At 41.9% G+C, this 17,790-nt stretch overlaps 1 long non-coding RNA gene across 1 annotated transcript; it reads left to right on the top strand.

Moving 5' to 3' along the window:
• Positions 1 to 2,082: 2,082 nt before the first annotated feature.
• LOC135984378 (uncharacterized) lies at positions 2,083 to 5,373 on the top strand. Its single transcript, XR_010602321.1, has 3 exons — positions 2,083 to 2,215; positions 3,421 to 3,525; positions 5,247 to 5,373. It is a non-coding gene; the product is annotated as an uncharacterized LOC135984378 (long non-coding RNA).
• The last annotated feature ends 12,417 nt before the right edge of the window (positions 5,374 to 17,790 follow it).

Raw genomic sequence — 17,790 nt, 5'->3', positions numbered from 1 at the left:
AGTCAATGTTCAGTTGTAAGCTTTTGAAAGAACAACCATAACATTTTGTTCAGAGTTACAAATATTTCAGAATTATGAACAACCTCCATTCCCAAGGTGTTCATAACTCTGAGGTTCTACTGTAGTTTTATCTTCAGATGCCCTGGGAGCAGGGTCCAGAATGGGAGGCCCTGCCGGAGGGTTCGCAAGGCGATATCACCCTATGTATGCTGTGCCTCACATACTAGGTCGCAATGCCGCTCATTCAAATTTGGCTGAAGCCACCCCACCATCTTCATAGAGGGGCAGATGGTCCAAACATGAGTAGCATTGTGACCCTGTGCACTTAGCCTGGAGTGGGGAGCTGGGCCCAGCCACCACAGGACAGAAGCTGCCACTGTGGGGTAGTTTTGTTTTGTTTGTTTTATTTCATTTTACAAGTTATTTTTCACAAATGCCAAATAACATGAAATAAAATGAAAAACAAGGTCTCTATCTATTTACCTACCAAAGTGATACAGACCATGGGCAGTAGCCATGGGAGTTTCACCATATTACCCCACCAAGTCTCCATATCACTTCCTTTATCAAGCTCCTGAGTTCTCCAGTCTCCCAAGTCCCACCACTTTATTTGTAAACAATATTTCTTTTGAATATTGTGGTCACTGTAAAGATGTGAGTTCAATTGTATCAAATTCATGTTTTAAAAGTTCACATTTATCCCTGTTAAGTCACCAGCCAGCACTATCCTGTAGCCAGTATTTGTGTTCGTTTGACCCACATTTTTACTTCAACTAGCATAGACTGGAAAAGTCATAAGTGAAGATAACTAGCTGATAATGGCCATTGATTTTGAATGCCTCACTATCTGGATGCCCAACCTGAGACACTCATGTCTGAAAAGTTCAGTACCCAAAAAAACAGAGGTGCCCATAATTAGAGGCCACTTTTTAAAAATTCACTTTTCTTTTACAAATTTCCATATGGGTGCAGCTTATTATTTTCTTACTTAACATCTTGAATTAGTTCACACATTTTGAAAATTATTATGCAGTTATATAATATTTCCCATTACTCTGGAATTCACCTTTACTTCAAAGTCTGTAAGCCATAGGAGAGGGGATCAGTTACTAACTACATTGTGCTAGTTATAAATGTTTTCCTTCATCCTGGATTCCTCTTTCAAACAGTGAACAAAAGAAATAGAACAGCAGAAGGAAAGTAGTTTATCAAGGTACTGTAACACATCCTTTTACAGACAATGAAGCACATGGAAAACTTTGAAGATTATTGATAGAAGTAATTATTGAGAGACAAAATGTCCAATAATGGATTTTATGCAGAAGATTTAGTAAAAAGAATGCAATTTCTATTTGAACAAAGAGTAAAAACTTAACAAAAAAAAAACCCCTCATTCTGCAGCTCCTAGCATCAAAAAGTTTGAAATTTGTTGGGAAGGAGGAGAATTATGTACCATCAAACCTTCCCATGCAGCTGCTTGTGTTATCCCATAGCAACTAAAGCCCCGATCCTGCAAGCACGTTTGCATGGGCATAATTTTACTCATGTGAGTAATCCCATTGATTAATGGAAAAGTCGATGGAAAAGTGTTTGCAGGATTGGGACCTAAATGTCCTGCATTACATTTACAAAAGGGAGGCATCAACCTGTGAAGAGGAAGAGCAAACTAGCTGTTTGAGTGAGGGGATCTCTGCTATCCTAGTCCTCCTGGCTACTATTAGAAGTGGAGGTTGGGAGATCTCAGCTAGTCTATCCCTCATCCAATTTCCATTGTTTGGTTGTACCTAATGTACAGATCTTCCTGTGTCTGTCTGTGCTGCTGCTCAGAGCTTTCCCAAGCAGCAGCAAAGTGAAACTAAAATGGCAAGTCTTATCTATTTTCTCAGTATTTTTCTAAGTGGGTGAGTTTTATCTGTAAACTTGTTGGGCTGGGAGTTTTACTAGTTGATAGTGTCACTTAATATTTTTGTAGGTATTTTAGAAATATTTTATATGGGTGTCCGGAGCTTAGTTTGGGCATATACTCTCAATCAAAATAAATAAGTCTTGTCAGTTTCACGATGGCAGACAGGGTTCTGAACACCAGCAACCAAACTATTCAGATACTTGTCAATTTCATTCTGTAGCTGCTTGGGAAAACTATGAGGAGCAGAAGAAGCATTGGAGCTTTCTGCCTACAGATTCAGGAACACAAAACTGCATCAGTTTACATTTGGTAGGTTACCTTCACAATCAAAGGCTGGAAGCAGTTATTTTTAAAATTCTTGAGAAAATGATGTTTTAGGCTGTGGGCTCACCACAGAATGCTTCCTAGTTGCAATAGTGAGTGGGAGTGTGGCTTTTTCAAACACCAGTAGTAATTTATAATTAGCACCTATGTAGTGCTAGTATCTTCAAAGTGCTATACAAAAGATGTCATGATTAGGATCCATTGACTGGATAATGTAATATATAATGCAAGGGTTTCTTAAATAAAGGGATATTAATGTTCTCTGCTTATATTCATAAAAGAGTGAAGTGGTTTCAGGTAGTATGTAAAGCGATAACGTATTTACAGTATAAAGGCACTGAGAGACTGTTTTAGTGAAGAGTTTCTTGGTCTTTGAATGCTGCAGTATGGTATATCTGTAGTCCAAGAGATTTTTCATGATTTACAATAGAAATTATGCATTAAAAGTTTTCCATACAGGTAACAAAATTGTACAAGCAATTTCCTTTCAAAAGTTAGGATAATTATTTTTAAAGCAACAACTGTTCTTCATTCTCAGGAAGAATTAAGAGAGACCTTGAACAAATGTGTTGATAGGTCTGAAATTAAGCCTGCCCTAACAACAAAAACTGAACCAGATCTTAGAATATTAATGCAAAATCCTAGCTCTTCCACTGGGTGCTCACCACCATCAAAGCCAGAATGCCATTTTGTCAACACAGTTACACATATGTACAGCTTCATAAATTTTAAGGGCAGAAGTACTACTGTGATAATCTAGTCTGACCACTTGCATGACATAGTCCATAAGATTCCATGTATTAATTCCTGCTTCAAGTTCAATAGCTGTACTTAAACTAGAGCATATTGTTTAAATTAAGGCATCTTGCTTTAAAAATTACCAGTAATGGAGAATCCACCACAACCCTTGGTAAAATTTTCCAATGATTAATTACCCATAGTTAAAAAAAAAAAGTGCCTTATTTCTAGTCTGAATTTTTTTAGCTTCAACTTCCAGCCATTAGATGTTGTTATGCCTTTGTCTGATCGATTGAAGAGTCTTCTATTATAAAATCTCTTTTCCTTATGCAGGTATTATAGACTGATCAAGTCACCCCCTTAACTTTCTCTTTGGTAGACTAAGCAGATTGAGCTTCTTAAATCTTTCACTTTAAGGTATATGTTTTCTGATCCTTTAATCATTCTCACAGGTCTTCTCTGAACCCTCTCCAATTTTTGAACATCCTTCTTGAATTATGGACACCAGAACTGGACATATTATTTCAATAGTGGTCGTACAAGTGTCAAATACAGAGGTACAATAGCCTCTCTACTCCTACCTGAGATTTCCCTGTTTATACATCCAAGGTTTGCATTAGTCCTTTTGATCCCTTTTGCACTTATCGTTTCAGCTGGTTATACACCATGACCTCCAAGTATTCTTTTAGAGTCCCTTGTTTCCCAGGATAGACAATATTCTGAAAGTATCACCTATATTCTTTGTTCATAGATGTATGATCTTATACTGAAAATGCTTATTGTTTGCCTGCACCCAGTTTACTAATTAATCCAGATTGCTCTAGAACAGTGACCTGTCCTCTTCATTATTTACCAATCCCCCAATCTTTATGTCATCTGCAAAGTTTGTCAGCAATGAATGCTAAATAGTGAACAGCCAAGAACCAATTCCTGTAGGACTCCCCTAGAAAAACAGCCACTCTTCAATTATCTTGTTCCTTAAAAGAGCAAGTAACTTTACAAGAATCTTGTTCTTTGAGGTGCAATACACATTTACATCCATAACCCAAGACAAAGTTATGTGTAAATTTTATTCCTATCATTCTTGATAGTACCTTTAATATACATAATCTCCAAGTAAAAACTCTTATCAAATGTATTATTCACAAAATCAAAGTTTGACCTACAGTATTTTATAATCAATATAATCTGATAAAGCAAGTTCTCTGGGGTGTAATGATCAAGATTGTTCAGAATTTTATTAATATAGCACCTGATTAGTAATACATTCGTCAAGCAAAAAAGTGGATCCAATCCTGCCCTACTTACATCATTGAGAAACCTCTAATATTGACTTCAAAAAGCCCACGATCAGACCCCTGTATTTTGGTGCTACTTTTGCAGATATTATTCCTAGAGCCAAACTAGCATTATCCTTTCTCAATAGCCACTTTTCCCATAATGTCTATAAATCACCAATTAATTATGATTGGGCTGAAGAGCAGTAGGGTACAGTTTACATTTTAATTCTGTTTTAAAACTGTAAACATAATTTGCATATAAAATTGTAGATAGTTCTATTAGATCACTCCCCTGTTCTTCCTATATTGCTTGTTATATTAGGCCTCAATCCTGCAAAGACTATTACGCATACTTAAATTTAAGCACATGCACAAATCTTTGCAGCATAGGGGCCTTGGACTGTAAGCTCACTGGAACTGGGACTACATCTTACTATGTGCGTGTGCAGTTCCTAGCACAATGGGGCCTCATTCCTGATGGAGGGCTTTTAGGTGCTATTGCAATACAAATATAATAAACAGAAGTGTCAAGATATGTTCCGATAGTACAGGGGTCGGCAATGTTCAGCACGCGGCTCGCCAGGGTAAGCACCCTGGCGGGCTGGGCCAGATTTATTTACCTGCTGACGCGGCAGGTTCGGCCGATCGCGGCCCCCACTGGCTGCGGTTCGCCATCCTGGGCCAACGGGGGCGGCGGGAAGCGGCACAGGAGAGCGATGTGCTGGCCACGGCTTCCCGCCACCCCCATTGGCCCGGGACAGCGAACCGCCGCCAGTGGGGGCTGCGATCGGCTGAACCTGCTGTGTCAGCAGGTAAATAAACTGGCCCAGCCCGCCAGGGTGCTTACCCTGGCGAGCTGCGTGCCAAACGTTGCCGACCCCTGCGATAGTATATGGGCCAGATTTTCAGCTGGTGTAAGTCAGTTACACCAGCTGAGACTCTGTCAATAACTTTACCTTATTGATATAGGAAAAACCTGTTGATTTTATCTCTGATAGATGAAGAAGGACAAAAGATCACAGGTGAAAACCCAGCTCACTGAAGTCAATGTGAGTTTTACCATTGCTTTCAATGTGGACAGGATTTCATGCCACATTTTCAAGATAATAAAAGAAAGAAGGGGAAAAAATCAAAGATGATTAAAATGTATTACTTGCTGGCAACCTTTTTAACTTGTTTTACCTTGCATTGTACTCTTTGACAGCATGTATTTGGGAAAGCACAAGGAACACTGTGTTCTTTTTAAATTGTATTCTAAGCATCCTTTGGGGCCAGTAGGAACAGAGCTCCTAATGTTGTTAATGCTAATATGAAACACATCAGCAGGCTGGGTTGGAAAATCATGACTGTTAGCAATAAAAAGTGGACAGGTAATTGCTTATATGTGACCTGCACAACATTAAACTGAGGCACACACAATGGAGCCTCACCCTCAAACCTGGAGAGCACCGGAGTTGACAAAGGAGCTAAGGCTATACATGGAAACACTATGTAATCGGGTAGCGTGGCTGGGGTTGTGCTGCCAAGATTATTACATCCAGAGGTTTGTGTAAGCATGGTTAAGCACTTGTAATTCTCAGGAGCAGGACACCTGCAATTATATTCCATGTACAAATCAAAACCATGCAATTAAACTAGAGCAAGGTTATAAATATGCATCAGTAACTTATGGGATGTGGGGAACAAAATAACCAAATCGGTAATCAATCGATTGTTTCCCATTTCTTTCACATTGGTTAGAACATGATGTGCGATAATTGCAATATGTAGGAGATATATCAGGGAAAGCAGGGTGCACTCACATGGAAGTGCCAAAAGACAGCAGAACGGTGATGGATCAAAGAGTATTTTCTATTCAGAAGAGGCAGAGCAATTTCACTACATAAAAGCAAAGCTTTTACCAACGTTTATCATTTGCTGGGAACACATTGGCATTGAACACAAGCCTTTATTACATGAATTCTCAGTGATACTTCTAGGACATATTGGAACTTTAACAAACATTAGGTATTGAGCATAATAAATGCCTCTGATGCATTTAGAGATGCCAGTAATAATTTATGAATATTGTATCTTGACCGAGTTATCGCTGTTTACTGTCTGCATATATTGAGTTAATTCAGTGCTGGTTAGTCAGAAAATGCACCTAGGAAGAGGGAGGTGAATCCTGATAGGCCCCTTTCTGCAAACACTTGAGGGACAACACAGAACCATTTCCTTTTATATGCTGGCCCTGCTGGACCTGTCAGACAGGTTTTCCTGAGGAGAAACTCAGTCTCTGTGAGGGGAAGGGAAATCAAAACCTCAGGAGGTTTGATGGACAGACACTTTTGAGAGAAGGGAGCTGGACGGTTGGAGGGAACTGATTCCCATGACAGACTGCCAGAAGTTAGAAATGTCTCGAGGAAAGGTTAGCTTTCCTAAGCCTCCATTTCAAGATAGATATGCATGTAAGCCTTTTGGTTTTTTTTTAAATCCCATTCTCTTCTGCTTTGCTGTTCCTACGGTTAAGATTAAACAGTACTTTGCTTTAAGCAGACTGTTTACGGTCACTGTATTCACTCCTAGTCACAGCACCTGAAGGGAAGACTAGGAGGTACTGAGTCCAGTGAAACTAGTTGGGGGTAAGCACAGATGGTACACAGGATACTATAGTCTAGCATTTGGTCTAAGAGTGTGTTAGGCCCAAAAAGAAAATTGTAGAGCAGTTATGCCAACCTAACCAGAATTAGGCCAACAGAGGTTTCTGGGTAGTCCCCGGGCAGAATCGAAGACATAGGTGTTTAAGCTGAAAAAGTGAGATAAAAGGGGAGTTGCATTGCTGTACCAGGTGTGCTAAGAACAGTGTGCTCAGAAGACAGATTAGGAGATATACTGTCTCCATTCCCTGTTTCTGTTCTTTGTATGTTCTTAACTCCCCCTTTCTCCTAGTTCTGGTGCTTGTTAACCGTGCTGATAAGGAAGTTGCTGAGACATTATGAATTGCTTAAGGCTGCTTTTATAGGGGGATAGGTATACATGAATACTAGAAGTTTCTTGCTAACAAAGGGGGTGGGATGTGGGTTGTTTTAACTATGACGCGATGGAACTGTCTATATAACCCTACTAGTTGTTAAAACTGTGGCTGGTTCTCTCTGGAGACGGGCCGCTCTCTATTGTTGTGTGCACTCCTCAATAAAGAGCTTGTCACTGGACCTTGCTGGTGTTGCCTGTCTCTCTCTGCGGTCAGACAACGAACCTTGCCGTCTGGGTTCTGAGTCCCCGACAAGTGGAAGAATCATGATTCACCCAAGTGACCCTTGCCTCATTTATTTTAGAAGTTGGAAGATATGTAGTGAATGAGGCAGGGGACTGCAGAAAGAGAACACATGGTCTCCTGTTTAGGACAGTTGAATGCCATCCTGGAAAATTGGATTCTATCCCTACACCAAACTTTTCACAGGTAGTCACTTCTACATGTAATTAATGAGAGAGAACCCTGAAGATCAGTCTCTTGTTTCTCTAGTTTACAATCTCAAACATTCTTTACTAACTTTCAGTCTACATTTCCTAGCTCTTGAACAGACTTTCCTTCCAGGATTAGTTGAAATTTCTTCAGTAACTTGGAGAAAATGGCTGAAGTCCTGTTTGTTTAAGGGCCCAATACAACTCCTGTTGAAGTTGATTAAGGTCCTTCTATCAGCTACCTAGGGAAGTGTATCAGACACTAAACCAGCTCATGTATGCTCTATTTTAATGATAAAGTAACTCCTCACTTGTCACTTAACGTTGTCCCGGTTAACACTGTTTCGTTGGTACATCACAGATCAATTAGAGAAAATGCTCGTTTAAAGTTGCGCAATGCTCCCTTATAACATTGTTTGGCAGCCGCCTGCTTTGTCCACTGCTTGCAGGATTCAGAGTAGCAGCCGTGTTAGTCTGTATCCGCAAAAAGAACAGGAGTACTTGTGGCACCTTAGAGACTAACAAATTTATTAGAGCATAAGCTTTCGTGGGCTACTGCCCACTTCTTCGAAAGCTTATGCTCTAATAAATTTGTTAGTCTCTAAGGTGCCACAAGTACTCCTGTTCTTTTTGCTTGCAGGAAGAGCAGCCTGTTGGAGCTAGCTGGTGGGGGCATGGAATCAAGGTAGGTCGGCAGCCCCCTATCAACTCCCCTAAGTTCCCTGGGCAATTCAGGTATCCCTCACCCCCCTGCCCTGTGCTGCTCCTGGGAGCCTCCTGCTTGCTGTGCAGGGGGCGGGGGGAGAGGGGTGCTAATGTTAGGGTGTCCCCCCTTGCTCCTGCACCCCATCTCCACAGAGCAGGGGGGGACATGACATGGCTCAGGATGGAGGGAGCTTGCTGGCAAAAGCTGCTGTCTCTACTTGTTGATCTACTTAAAAAAGCAGTGTACTTAGAGTGGGGTCAGCGTACTTAAAGTGGCAATGCGTGTCTCTTTCTCTCTCTCTCTCTCTCTCTCACACACACACACACACACACACACACACACACACAAACACACGGTGCATCTGTCTCTCTCGCTTTCTCTCTCTCTCACACATACACGGTGTGTGTCTCTGTCTTACACACACATGCACACCCCCCAGCACTTTGAAAAGTGGAGGGAGTGGTGCACTCCAGTACGATAGCGTGGGTTCATCAGCATTGGTTCAGTTTCCGCAGGGAATGTTTGCAGCCACTGCCCTGTGTCTATTGTGTCTCCGCCCTCCATTCGTGCTGCCTTGTAGAGTCTGAGGCTACATTAACAACAATGTGTTAACCCTTGAGGGCTCAGCCGAGTACTAGTTCATCATTTAGTACAAGGCATTGTACCATCTCAACCAAGCTTCACAATCATCATTGCTGTGTACAGTATTAAATTGTTTGTTTAAAACTTATACTCTGTGTGTGTGTCTCTCTCTCTGTATGTGTGTGTGTATATATATATATATAAAATGTCTTTTGTCTGGTGAAAAACAGTTTCCCTGGAACTTAACCCCCATCACCTATTTACATTAATTTTTATGGGGAAATTGGATTATCTTAACATAGAATCATAGAATATGAGGGTTGGAAGGGACCTCAGGAGGTCATCTAGTTCAACCCCCTGCTCAAAGCAGGACCAACACCAACTAAATCGAACATCATTTCATGTAAAGTAGCATTTTTCAGGAACATAACTACGTTAAGTGAGGAGTTACTGTAAAATGTGTTGTGTTGATACAGATATACAAATCATATGACAGTTTTTTAATGACACTGCACAGGCAGAATTCTCATGCATGGCTCTGCTACTTACACTAGAGACAGCTGAAAAGTGATGGTATTAAATCACCTAAAGAAAAGTTAGACAAAAGGCAGGAAGCAGGATTCATGCCTCCCTGCAGTCAGCAATTTCTAACTTTTATAACAATGTATCACTCCGTCTCCCAATTAAAATCTTTGTTTTGCATATCGTTCAGGTTGCTCAAGCGTAAATCCCACAAACACTAAAAATCAAGGCAATCATAGGTTTAACATGTGACATGCAAGAAATGAATCTTCATTCCCTGACCCCAGACACCTAATGTGAGTCAGGATTTAAAAAGGTCAATACTAGTTGTGACGCTGGCAGATCAGATGCCAGCTCAAGTCAAGGCCCCGAAGCCTCACTGAACACTGACAGACGCATAGCCAGAAACCAGCCTGGCTCACCTACGTGTGAGCATTGTTAAAATAGATGTTACCTTTATAAGAATGTGTTTAGTACTTAGACTGGATGAAATGCTCGTAGGATGCGGCATGTATTGATCTCACTTATAACATCCGTATCCCATGATATAAAGTTACATTAAGTGTTTGCATTGTAAACTTCTGTAACTGTGTAACTCACCAAGCAGGAAAGAAGAATGAAATAATGTAAAGGGCTGGTCCTGCACACCAGAAGGGCCTTTGAAACCAAATGAGCCATTGTGAAAGACCAAAGGACAAAGACTTTGTTACTTGCCCAAGACCCATGAAGAGGAGATGGGTGCAAACACTTATCCCATCACAATGTGAACTCTGGAGAAAGGGAATAAAAAAATCCCCGACCAGAAGGATCACTATGCTGCTTGGAATATGGATAGGGCAGTATTTGTAAGCATAAGCAGTGATCCCCAAACTGCTTGGCTTGGGTTAGCTCCAAAGGACATAGAAAGCTTGCATATTGCAGCAATTTCTAATTCCTTTTGGAACCTAAGGCTAATTCATTTGTGTGTATATGTTTACCTGCTTTAACACTGTAAGTAACTCTAATTTCTTTTTCTTAGTTAATAAATCATTAGTTAGTTTATTATAGGATTGGCTACAAGCATCTTTGGTGTGAGATCTAAGGTGCAATTGACCTGGGATAAGTGACTGATCCTTTGGGACTGGGAGTAACCTGAATATTGTTGTGATTTTGGGTGTTAGGGACCATCTATCAGAAAGGCAGGTTTGCCTGGGTGGCAAGATAAACTGGAGTACCCAAGGAGACTGTCTGTGACTCCAAGCACTATAGCAGCCTAACCACAAGGAGTTCACACTTGTTACTTCGTTGGTGAAATCTAAGTATAGAACTCACAACCAGTTTGGGGTTTGTGCCCTGGTTCTTGACAGTCTGCCCTGAGGTTGGCACTCATGCTCATGAGCTACTCTGGACAGCTTGATACTTGTCACATTAGACAGTGTCCACTAATTCAAGTAATTATTGTTAGAAATAGCTAAGGCAGCCTGCATTCACATGCCTAAAACACAAACATATAATCATCAAATACAATAAATTAGTTGTGATCAGAATTATGGTTAACATATATGTCAACTCAGCAAACTTGAGGTCCTAAGCCGGTAACCCTACCAGATGTCTGAGCTTGGACATCAGATAATCATGCTAGAGGTATTGAGCCATTAGCCTCTTAGAACTCTGGTCCTACACATAAAACTAGCAAGATGGAGGTGATCTAATGACAGCACAGACGGCTATAGCTCAACATAATCCCAGAAACAGACGGAAAGAGACCTCACTGAAGCATGTGTTTAGCCATCATTGTGGCAAGATAGAGATGCTAAGCCAGTGAATTTAAGTATCTCTTAAGACAAGGGCAGGCAAACGTTTTGGCCTGAGGGCTGCATCGGGTTTTGTAAATTGTATGAAGGGCCGTTTAGGGGAGGGGGTCGTCCCCCGGGACTCCTGTCCCATCCTACCCCCCCATTCTCTAATGGCCCCCCCCGGGACCCCTGCCCCATCCACACATCCCACTCCCTGTCCCCGACTGCCCCCGGAGCTCCGCCGCCCCATCCAACCCCTCCTCTAATTTCTGACGGCCCCCTTGGGACCCCTGCCCCATACAACCACCCCTTCTCCCTGTCCCCAATGGCTCCCAGAACCCCTGCCCCTGACTGCCCCCTGCCACCCCATCCAACCCTCCCTCTTTCCTGACTCCCCCTATTCAACCCCCTGTTCCCCCATGACCGCCCGACCTCTATCCACACCCCCGTCCCCTGACCACCACCCCGAACTCCCCTGCCATCTATCCAAACCCCCCTGCTCCATGCCCCCTGCTCCCTGCCCCCTTACTGCACTGCCTGGAGCACCGGTGGCTGGCAGCGTTACAGCCACGCTGCCCGGTTGGAGCCGGGCCACGCTGCTGCCACCACCGCGCAGCACAGAGACTGGGTCAGGGCCAGCTCTGCAGCTGCGCTGCCACAGGAGCTCACAGCCCCGCCGCCCAGAGCACTGTGCCGGCAGCAGAACAAGTGAGCTGAGGCTGCGGGGAAGGGGGAAAAGCAGGGGAGGGGCTAGGGGCTAGCTTCCCGGGCCAGGAGCTTGGGGGCTGGGCAGGACGGTCCCGTGGGCAGGATGTGGCCCGTGGGCCATAGTTTGCTCAGCTCTGTCTTAAGAGGCTTTTACTCCAGGAACCAATTCTTGACATCAAGAATCTCATTAATTAGCATCCATAGTCACTAATCTTCCTTTTATAGATCATAGAGAACATGCAGCAGATTTTCTTGACCCCAGTCAATTTGCTGTTAAACCTGGGAATGGCACAGGAACTGACCTGATCTTAATGTTGAATATCTGCTCTTTGTGACAGGGAGGCCAAGTGTCCATGATGATTTTTAGATTTAACAGCTCCTTCAACACCAGTGCCTGTGAGGTGCTGTTGATATGCTTATCTTCATAGGTGTGTGTACTGGTAAAGTCTATAATGTGCTATACCTATCCTTCAACCATCACCCTCCTCTCTCTCTCTTCCTCTCACAACACACACACACCCTCACCATCTCCCACAATACCCTTGAATATCCCTTCTCAACCCCCTGGATCTCATGAACCTCAATGAAGTTGTTTGGTAAGATGGTTTCATTAGATAATGATTCTGAAATGTGTGCCAAAAGGATATTTTTGCCCATAATGAAAATATAGTCATATTAAGCAAAGATTCCATATTAAAACAATGTACTGAAGCATTTGATTTCAACATTATGTTTGTTCATCAGTCATCAAGTTTGTAGGCCAAAATTTGACTTACCTTAAAAACCTAAATTTTATATTCTTGGCATCTGAAATATCTGCAAAGCCACCAACAGAATATTAATGGGCAGGAGTAATCTTAGTTGAACATAAGAACATAATGTGATGGTGCCACCCATAAGGCTTTATGGAAATATGCTTATGAATATATTATATATATAACATAACTATAATGTGTTTTATGCTACATATGCCAAGTAACATATCTCTGTAAAGGTCATGATCTACTGAATCTATTAATCCTATTTGTATGAATGTATCATTTTTGTATTTGAAGTTATGAATATTGGCTGCATACTTCTAAGTAGGCTGTAGTGAAGCAGTTGGTTAGCTTCCTGAGAAAAGACTATTCTCAGTAAGTGCCCAATCAAGAAACACTTAAGCCAACAATGAACTTGGAGATACCAATCCACATCTGGGCTTTCCCAGGAATGTGGCTTGGCTGGTAAGAAACTCTGTCATGCATGGACATGTGACTTGCCCAGGTGACTCCAAAACTCCATTTTGTAGCTGGACTTTGCATAGGAGAGAGAAGGGAGTCTCCACCCACAAAAGAAAGTCTATTTAAGCCCAGGGAAGACCCATCCATTTTGTCTTCAGCTGGCTAAAGAGAGAGCCTCTCCACCCCCAAAGATACCTGAAAGAAACTGGAACAAAGGACAGTACTGCAAGGGGTATGAGTGATTGCTGAACCCAAACTAAAAGGAGATTAGTCTGTAAAAGGAAGCATTCTGGAACTGGTGAGGATCTTATCTGTATTCAGTTTCTTACTGTATTAGACATAAATGTGCATGTTCTATTTTATTTTGCTTGGTAGTTAACTTTGTTCTGTCTGTTACTACTTGGAACCACTTAAATCCTACTTTCTGTATTTAATAAAATCACTTTTTACTTATTAATTAACACAGAGTATGTATTAATACCTGGGGTGGGGGGGGCAAACAGCTGTGCATATCTCTCTATCAGTGTTATAGAGGGCGAACAATTTTTGAGTTTACCTTGTATAAGCTTTATACAGGGTAAAATGGATTTATTTGGGTTTTAGACCACATTGGGAGTTGGGCATCTGAGTGTTAGAGATAAGAACACTTGTTAGCTGCTTTCAGTCAAGTCTGCATCTTTGGGGCAAGTAATTCAGACCCTGGGTCTGTGTTGGAGCAGACAGGCGTGTCTGGCTCAGCAAGACAGGGTGCTGAGGTCCCGAGCTGGCAGGGAAAATAGGAGCAGAGGTAGTCTTGGCACATCAGTTGGCAGCTCCCAAGGGGGTTTCTGTGATCCAACCCGTCACACATAAGAATGGACAAACTGGGTCCTACCAAAGGTCCATCTAGCCCAGTATCCTGTCTTCGGACAGTGGCCAATGCAAGGTGCCCCAGAGGGAATGAACAGAACAGGTATCACCAAGTGAGCCATCCCATCACACATTCTCAGCTTCTGGCAAACCGAGGCTAGGGACATCATCCTTGTCCATTCTGGCTAACAGTCATTGATGGACCTATCTTCCATTAACTTATCTAGTTCTTTTTTGAACCCTGTTATAGTCTTGGCCTTCACAACATTCTCTGGCAAGGAGTTCCACAGGTTGACTGTGTTGTGTGAAAAAATACTTCTTTTTGTTTGTTTTAAACCTGCTGCCTATTAATTTAATTTGGTGACCCCTATTTCTTGTATTATGAGAAGGAATAAATAACACTTCCTTATTTACTTTCTTCATACCAGTCATGATTTTATAGACCTCAATCGTATCCCCCCCCCTTAGTCGACTCTTTTTCAAGCTGAAAAGTCCCAGTCTTATTAATCTCTCCTCACATGGCAGCCATTCCATACCCCTAAAAGCTCATCTGAAGGAATGCCATCTCTCAAAGGACCTGGCTCCAGAGCTGAGGGCACTTAGCCCCTCCCAGGAAGTACTGAGCATCTTGTAGGATCATACTTGAAAATGTCCCATCCCGCCTCACCACACCAACATGACTATGAACCTAAATCCTCTTTTGTAATGTGGGCCCATCAGTGCTACCGACTGACCTATATGCACATTTAGGGCCTGATTCTGTACCTCTGATGTTAATGGGAATTTTGTCATTTTGCCATTGGGTGAAATTCTTTGGTCTATGTTATACAGGAGGTCATTCTAAATAATCATATAATGGTCCCCTCTGGCCTTGAAATCTGTGAATCTACAAATCATTGACTCCAGTGGGCAGAGGATTAGACCCTTGATAGAAGCTGTCCCTTATATGAACTAATTAGCCTAATGTAGGAATTGGGATTTGGTTATTAATTTAACTGTAGTTTAATGCCATAGGAGTTAACAGTATTATTCATTGCTTAATTCCACAGTGTGTTGGGCATTTTAATTCACTTACTCATTAAAATGGACTTATATCTAGGGGTAATGTTAGAACTAGAATTCAGTTTCTAATTGGAAGTTGGAGTCGTTGTGTGTTTAAGTAGGAATTAAAATTAGGTCACACTTTTTTACTACAATTTAAAAAAAAAATTGTCTGAGTGTTTCATCCAGACTCTTACAAGCCTGTGGGTTTGCAGTGGCAGGAGATTTATTTTCAGGTAATTATTTTACCAAGTTTAAAAAAAAGTCACAAACTTAAAAGATTGTTAACGCAACTGTTCTCTAAATTTGCTAGTGTAATGAAATAATCCCCAGCAGGGACTATCAGCTGGGACAGAACCTCAGTGCCTTGGCACCAAAGCACAGATCTCTACCTCTTGATAGAAAAGGAGTATCTCCATTATCTGGTACAAGTAGCAGGTTTTATCCTCTGAATGGATCCGCCAGTAAGGGGAGCGCAGAACCCATTTTGCATACATATTACAATGTTATACTAAGGGTCACATTTTCATGAAGTTGAGGCCTAATTATAAATTGAAATTAAAAAAAGATGTACCTACTTGTGGCACCTTCTTTTATGCACACACAGCAGGTAATTGTACCTGTTTGCACGCACAGTTGTTTGACATGTGTACAAATGTGTGTCCCTGTGTGTTTGTATTTTTCCTAATATATGAACTACTACTGCCACTTTTTGAAACTGATCTATTTGGTATATTTTTCAGTCCTTCACACCACACTTTTGACAGCAACTTTTTTACTGTGGGGCACCAATTAAGGAAATACGTGGTCTATTCCTGGCTCTTCTATGGTCTTCTGTATACAGTAATGCAAATCACCCTCTCTGTGTCTCTGTCATTTGGGGATAATAATGCTTTCCTACCTCACACGTATGAAAGGAGACTAGAGGAGCTTGGGTTGTTTAGTCTGACAAAGCGAAGGCTGAGAGGGGATATGATTGCTATCTTTAAATATATTAGAGGGATTAATACAAGGGAGGGAGAAGAATTATTCCAGCTTAGTACTAACGTGGATACAAGAACAAATGGATATAAACTGGCCGTGGGGAAGTTTAGGCTTGAAATTAGACGAAGGTTTCTGACCGTCAGAGGAGTGAAATATTGGAACGGCCTTCCGAGGGAAACGGTGGGGGCGAGGGACCTGTCTGGTTTTAAGATTAAGTTAGATAAGTTTATGGAGGGAATGGTTTAATGGTAAAACATAGTAGTCAAGGAAAACCAAGCAATGGTAGGTAAATAGTATAATGGCTAACAGGGGTCAGGATGGAGACTCTTGCCTATATGCTCGGGGTCTTACTGATCGCCATATTTGGGGTCGGGAAGGAATTTTCCTCCAGGGCAGATTGGCTGAGCCTCTGGAGGTTTTTCGCCTTCCTCCGCAGCATGGGGCAGGGATCTCTAGCAGGAGGGTCTCTGCCGATTGAAGTCACTAATAACAGGATTGGGGACTTCAGCAGCAGAGTCCAGGGAAGGGGTAGGGACGGTTTTATGGCCTGCAGCATGCAGGGGGTCAGACCAGATGATCATAATGGTCCCTTCTGACCTTAAAGTCTATGAGTCTATGAGTCTGAGACATTTGTAAGGCTTAAATTATTATTAGGGACAAAGTACATTTTTGGCCCTATCTGAGTACACAAGGTGGGGTAAAGGTTATAATCCTTGTATCCAATCCAATCCTTGTATCTATGCATCTACAGTCTTCTTGACCCTTACTTTCCTTACATTGAAAGACAGTGGCATGGGGCCACAATCCAGTAGAGAAGGGCAGGCTCTAGGTGATTGCACATAGTTCTCTTTCAAAGAAGGTTACTTACCATCTTCTGTTCTGGCATGAATTGCTCAGCACTCTGGACAGCTGTTTAATGGAAACTAATAACAGATATAGGAATCAGTTCATCACTGCCTTCAGTGCAGACAACACATTGGGTAATGGTTGATCTTTTCAGTGTCTATGTAATTCATCTGGCAGTGGTAGCCTATTTTGATGCATCTTAGCATAGTGCACTGTCATTAGGATGTGCACATTGAGCCATACCTCCTTGTATAGTCTACCTCACCTAGAGCCCTCCTTATTATGTATATTGTGTGCCGCAATTCTGGAAGTGCAAGATGACCTTCCAATTGGTAGGATGACTGTTTGTTAAAGCAGTCTGCCCATGAATGCGAAAGCATCGGCCTGCCTACAAAAAGTACCTGTGTTGGAATTTACTATCTGTCTGTATTGTATGGTATGTATTTTGTGCATTGATATGTTCATCTTTGTGACTGCAACCCAGTGTTTTATGGGATTGATGCCTGTGTGTGAATATTGAATTGCTTTCTCATTTAACAATAGGGGGTAATAAAAAGAGAGGCAGCCCTGCAGTTGAATAGTTCAAAGGTAAAGCAATGCATATCCGCACAGCTGCTAGCTAATCTCCTGCAGTTGTATTGAGACTGCTGCTGAGATCAATGTCAGGCCAATGCTGGCTAAGTGCCTGCGCTGACAGGTTCTATTTATCATTCATGTCACTAGTAGCCTGGAAACACTGTTTACAGGGATCTCTACATAAAATAAATTCCCAACACTCCGTTTTTCTATCATTCTCTGCAGCTCTCTGTTCCCATGCAAGTAGTTCGCTATGAGAATTCTCATTTCTGAATTATATTTAGTAAGC

This window comes from Chrysemys picta, chromosome 6, assembly GCF_011386835.1.
Source record: "Chrysemys picta bellii isolate R12L10 chromosome 6, ASM1138683v2, whole genome shotgun sequence".
In the NCBI taxonomy this organism is placed as follows: Eukaryota; Metazoa; Chordata; order Testudines; family Emydidae; genus Chrysemys; species Chrysemys picta.
Note: the sequence above shows the minus strand (reverse complement) of the source record. Positions and strands in the feature narration are given on the sequence as shown.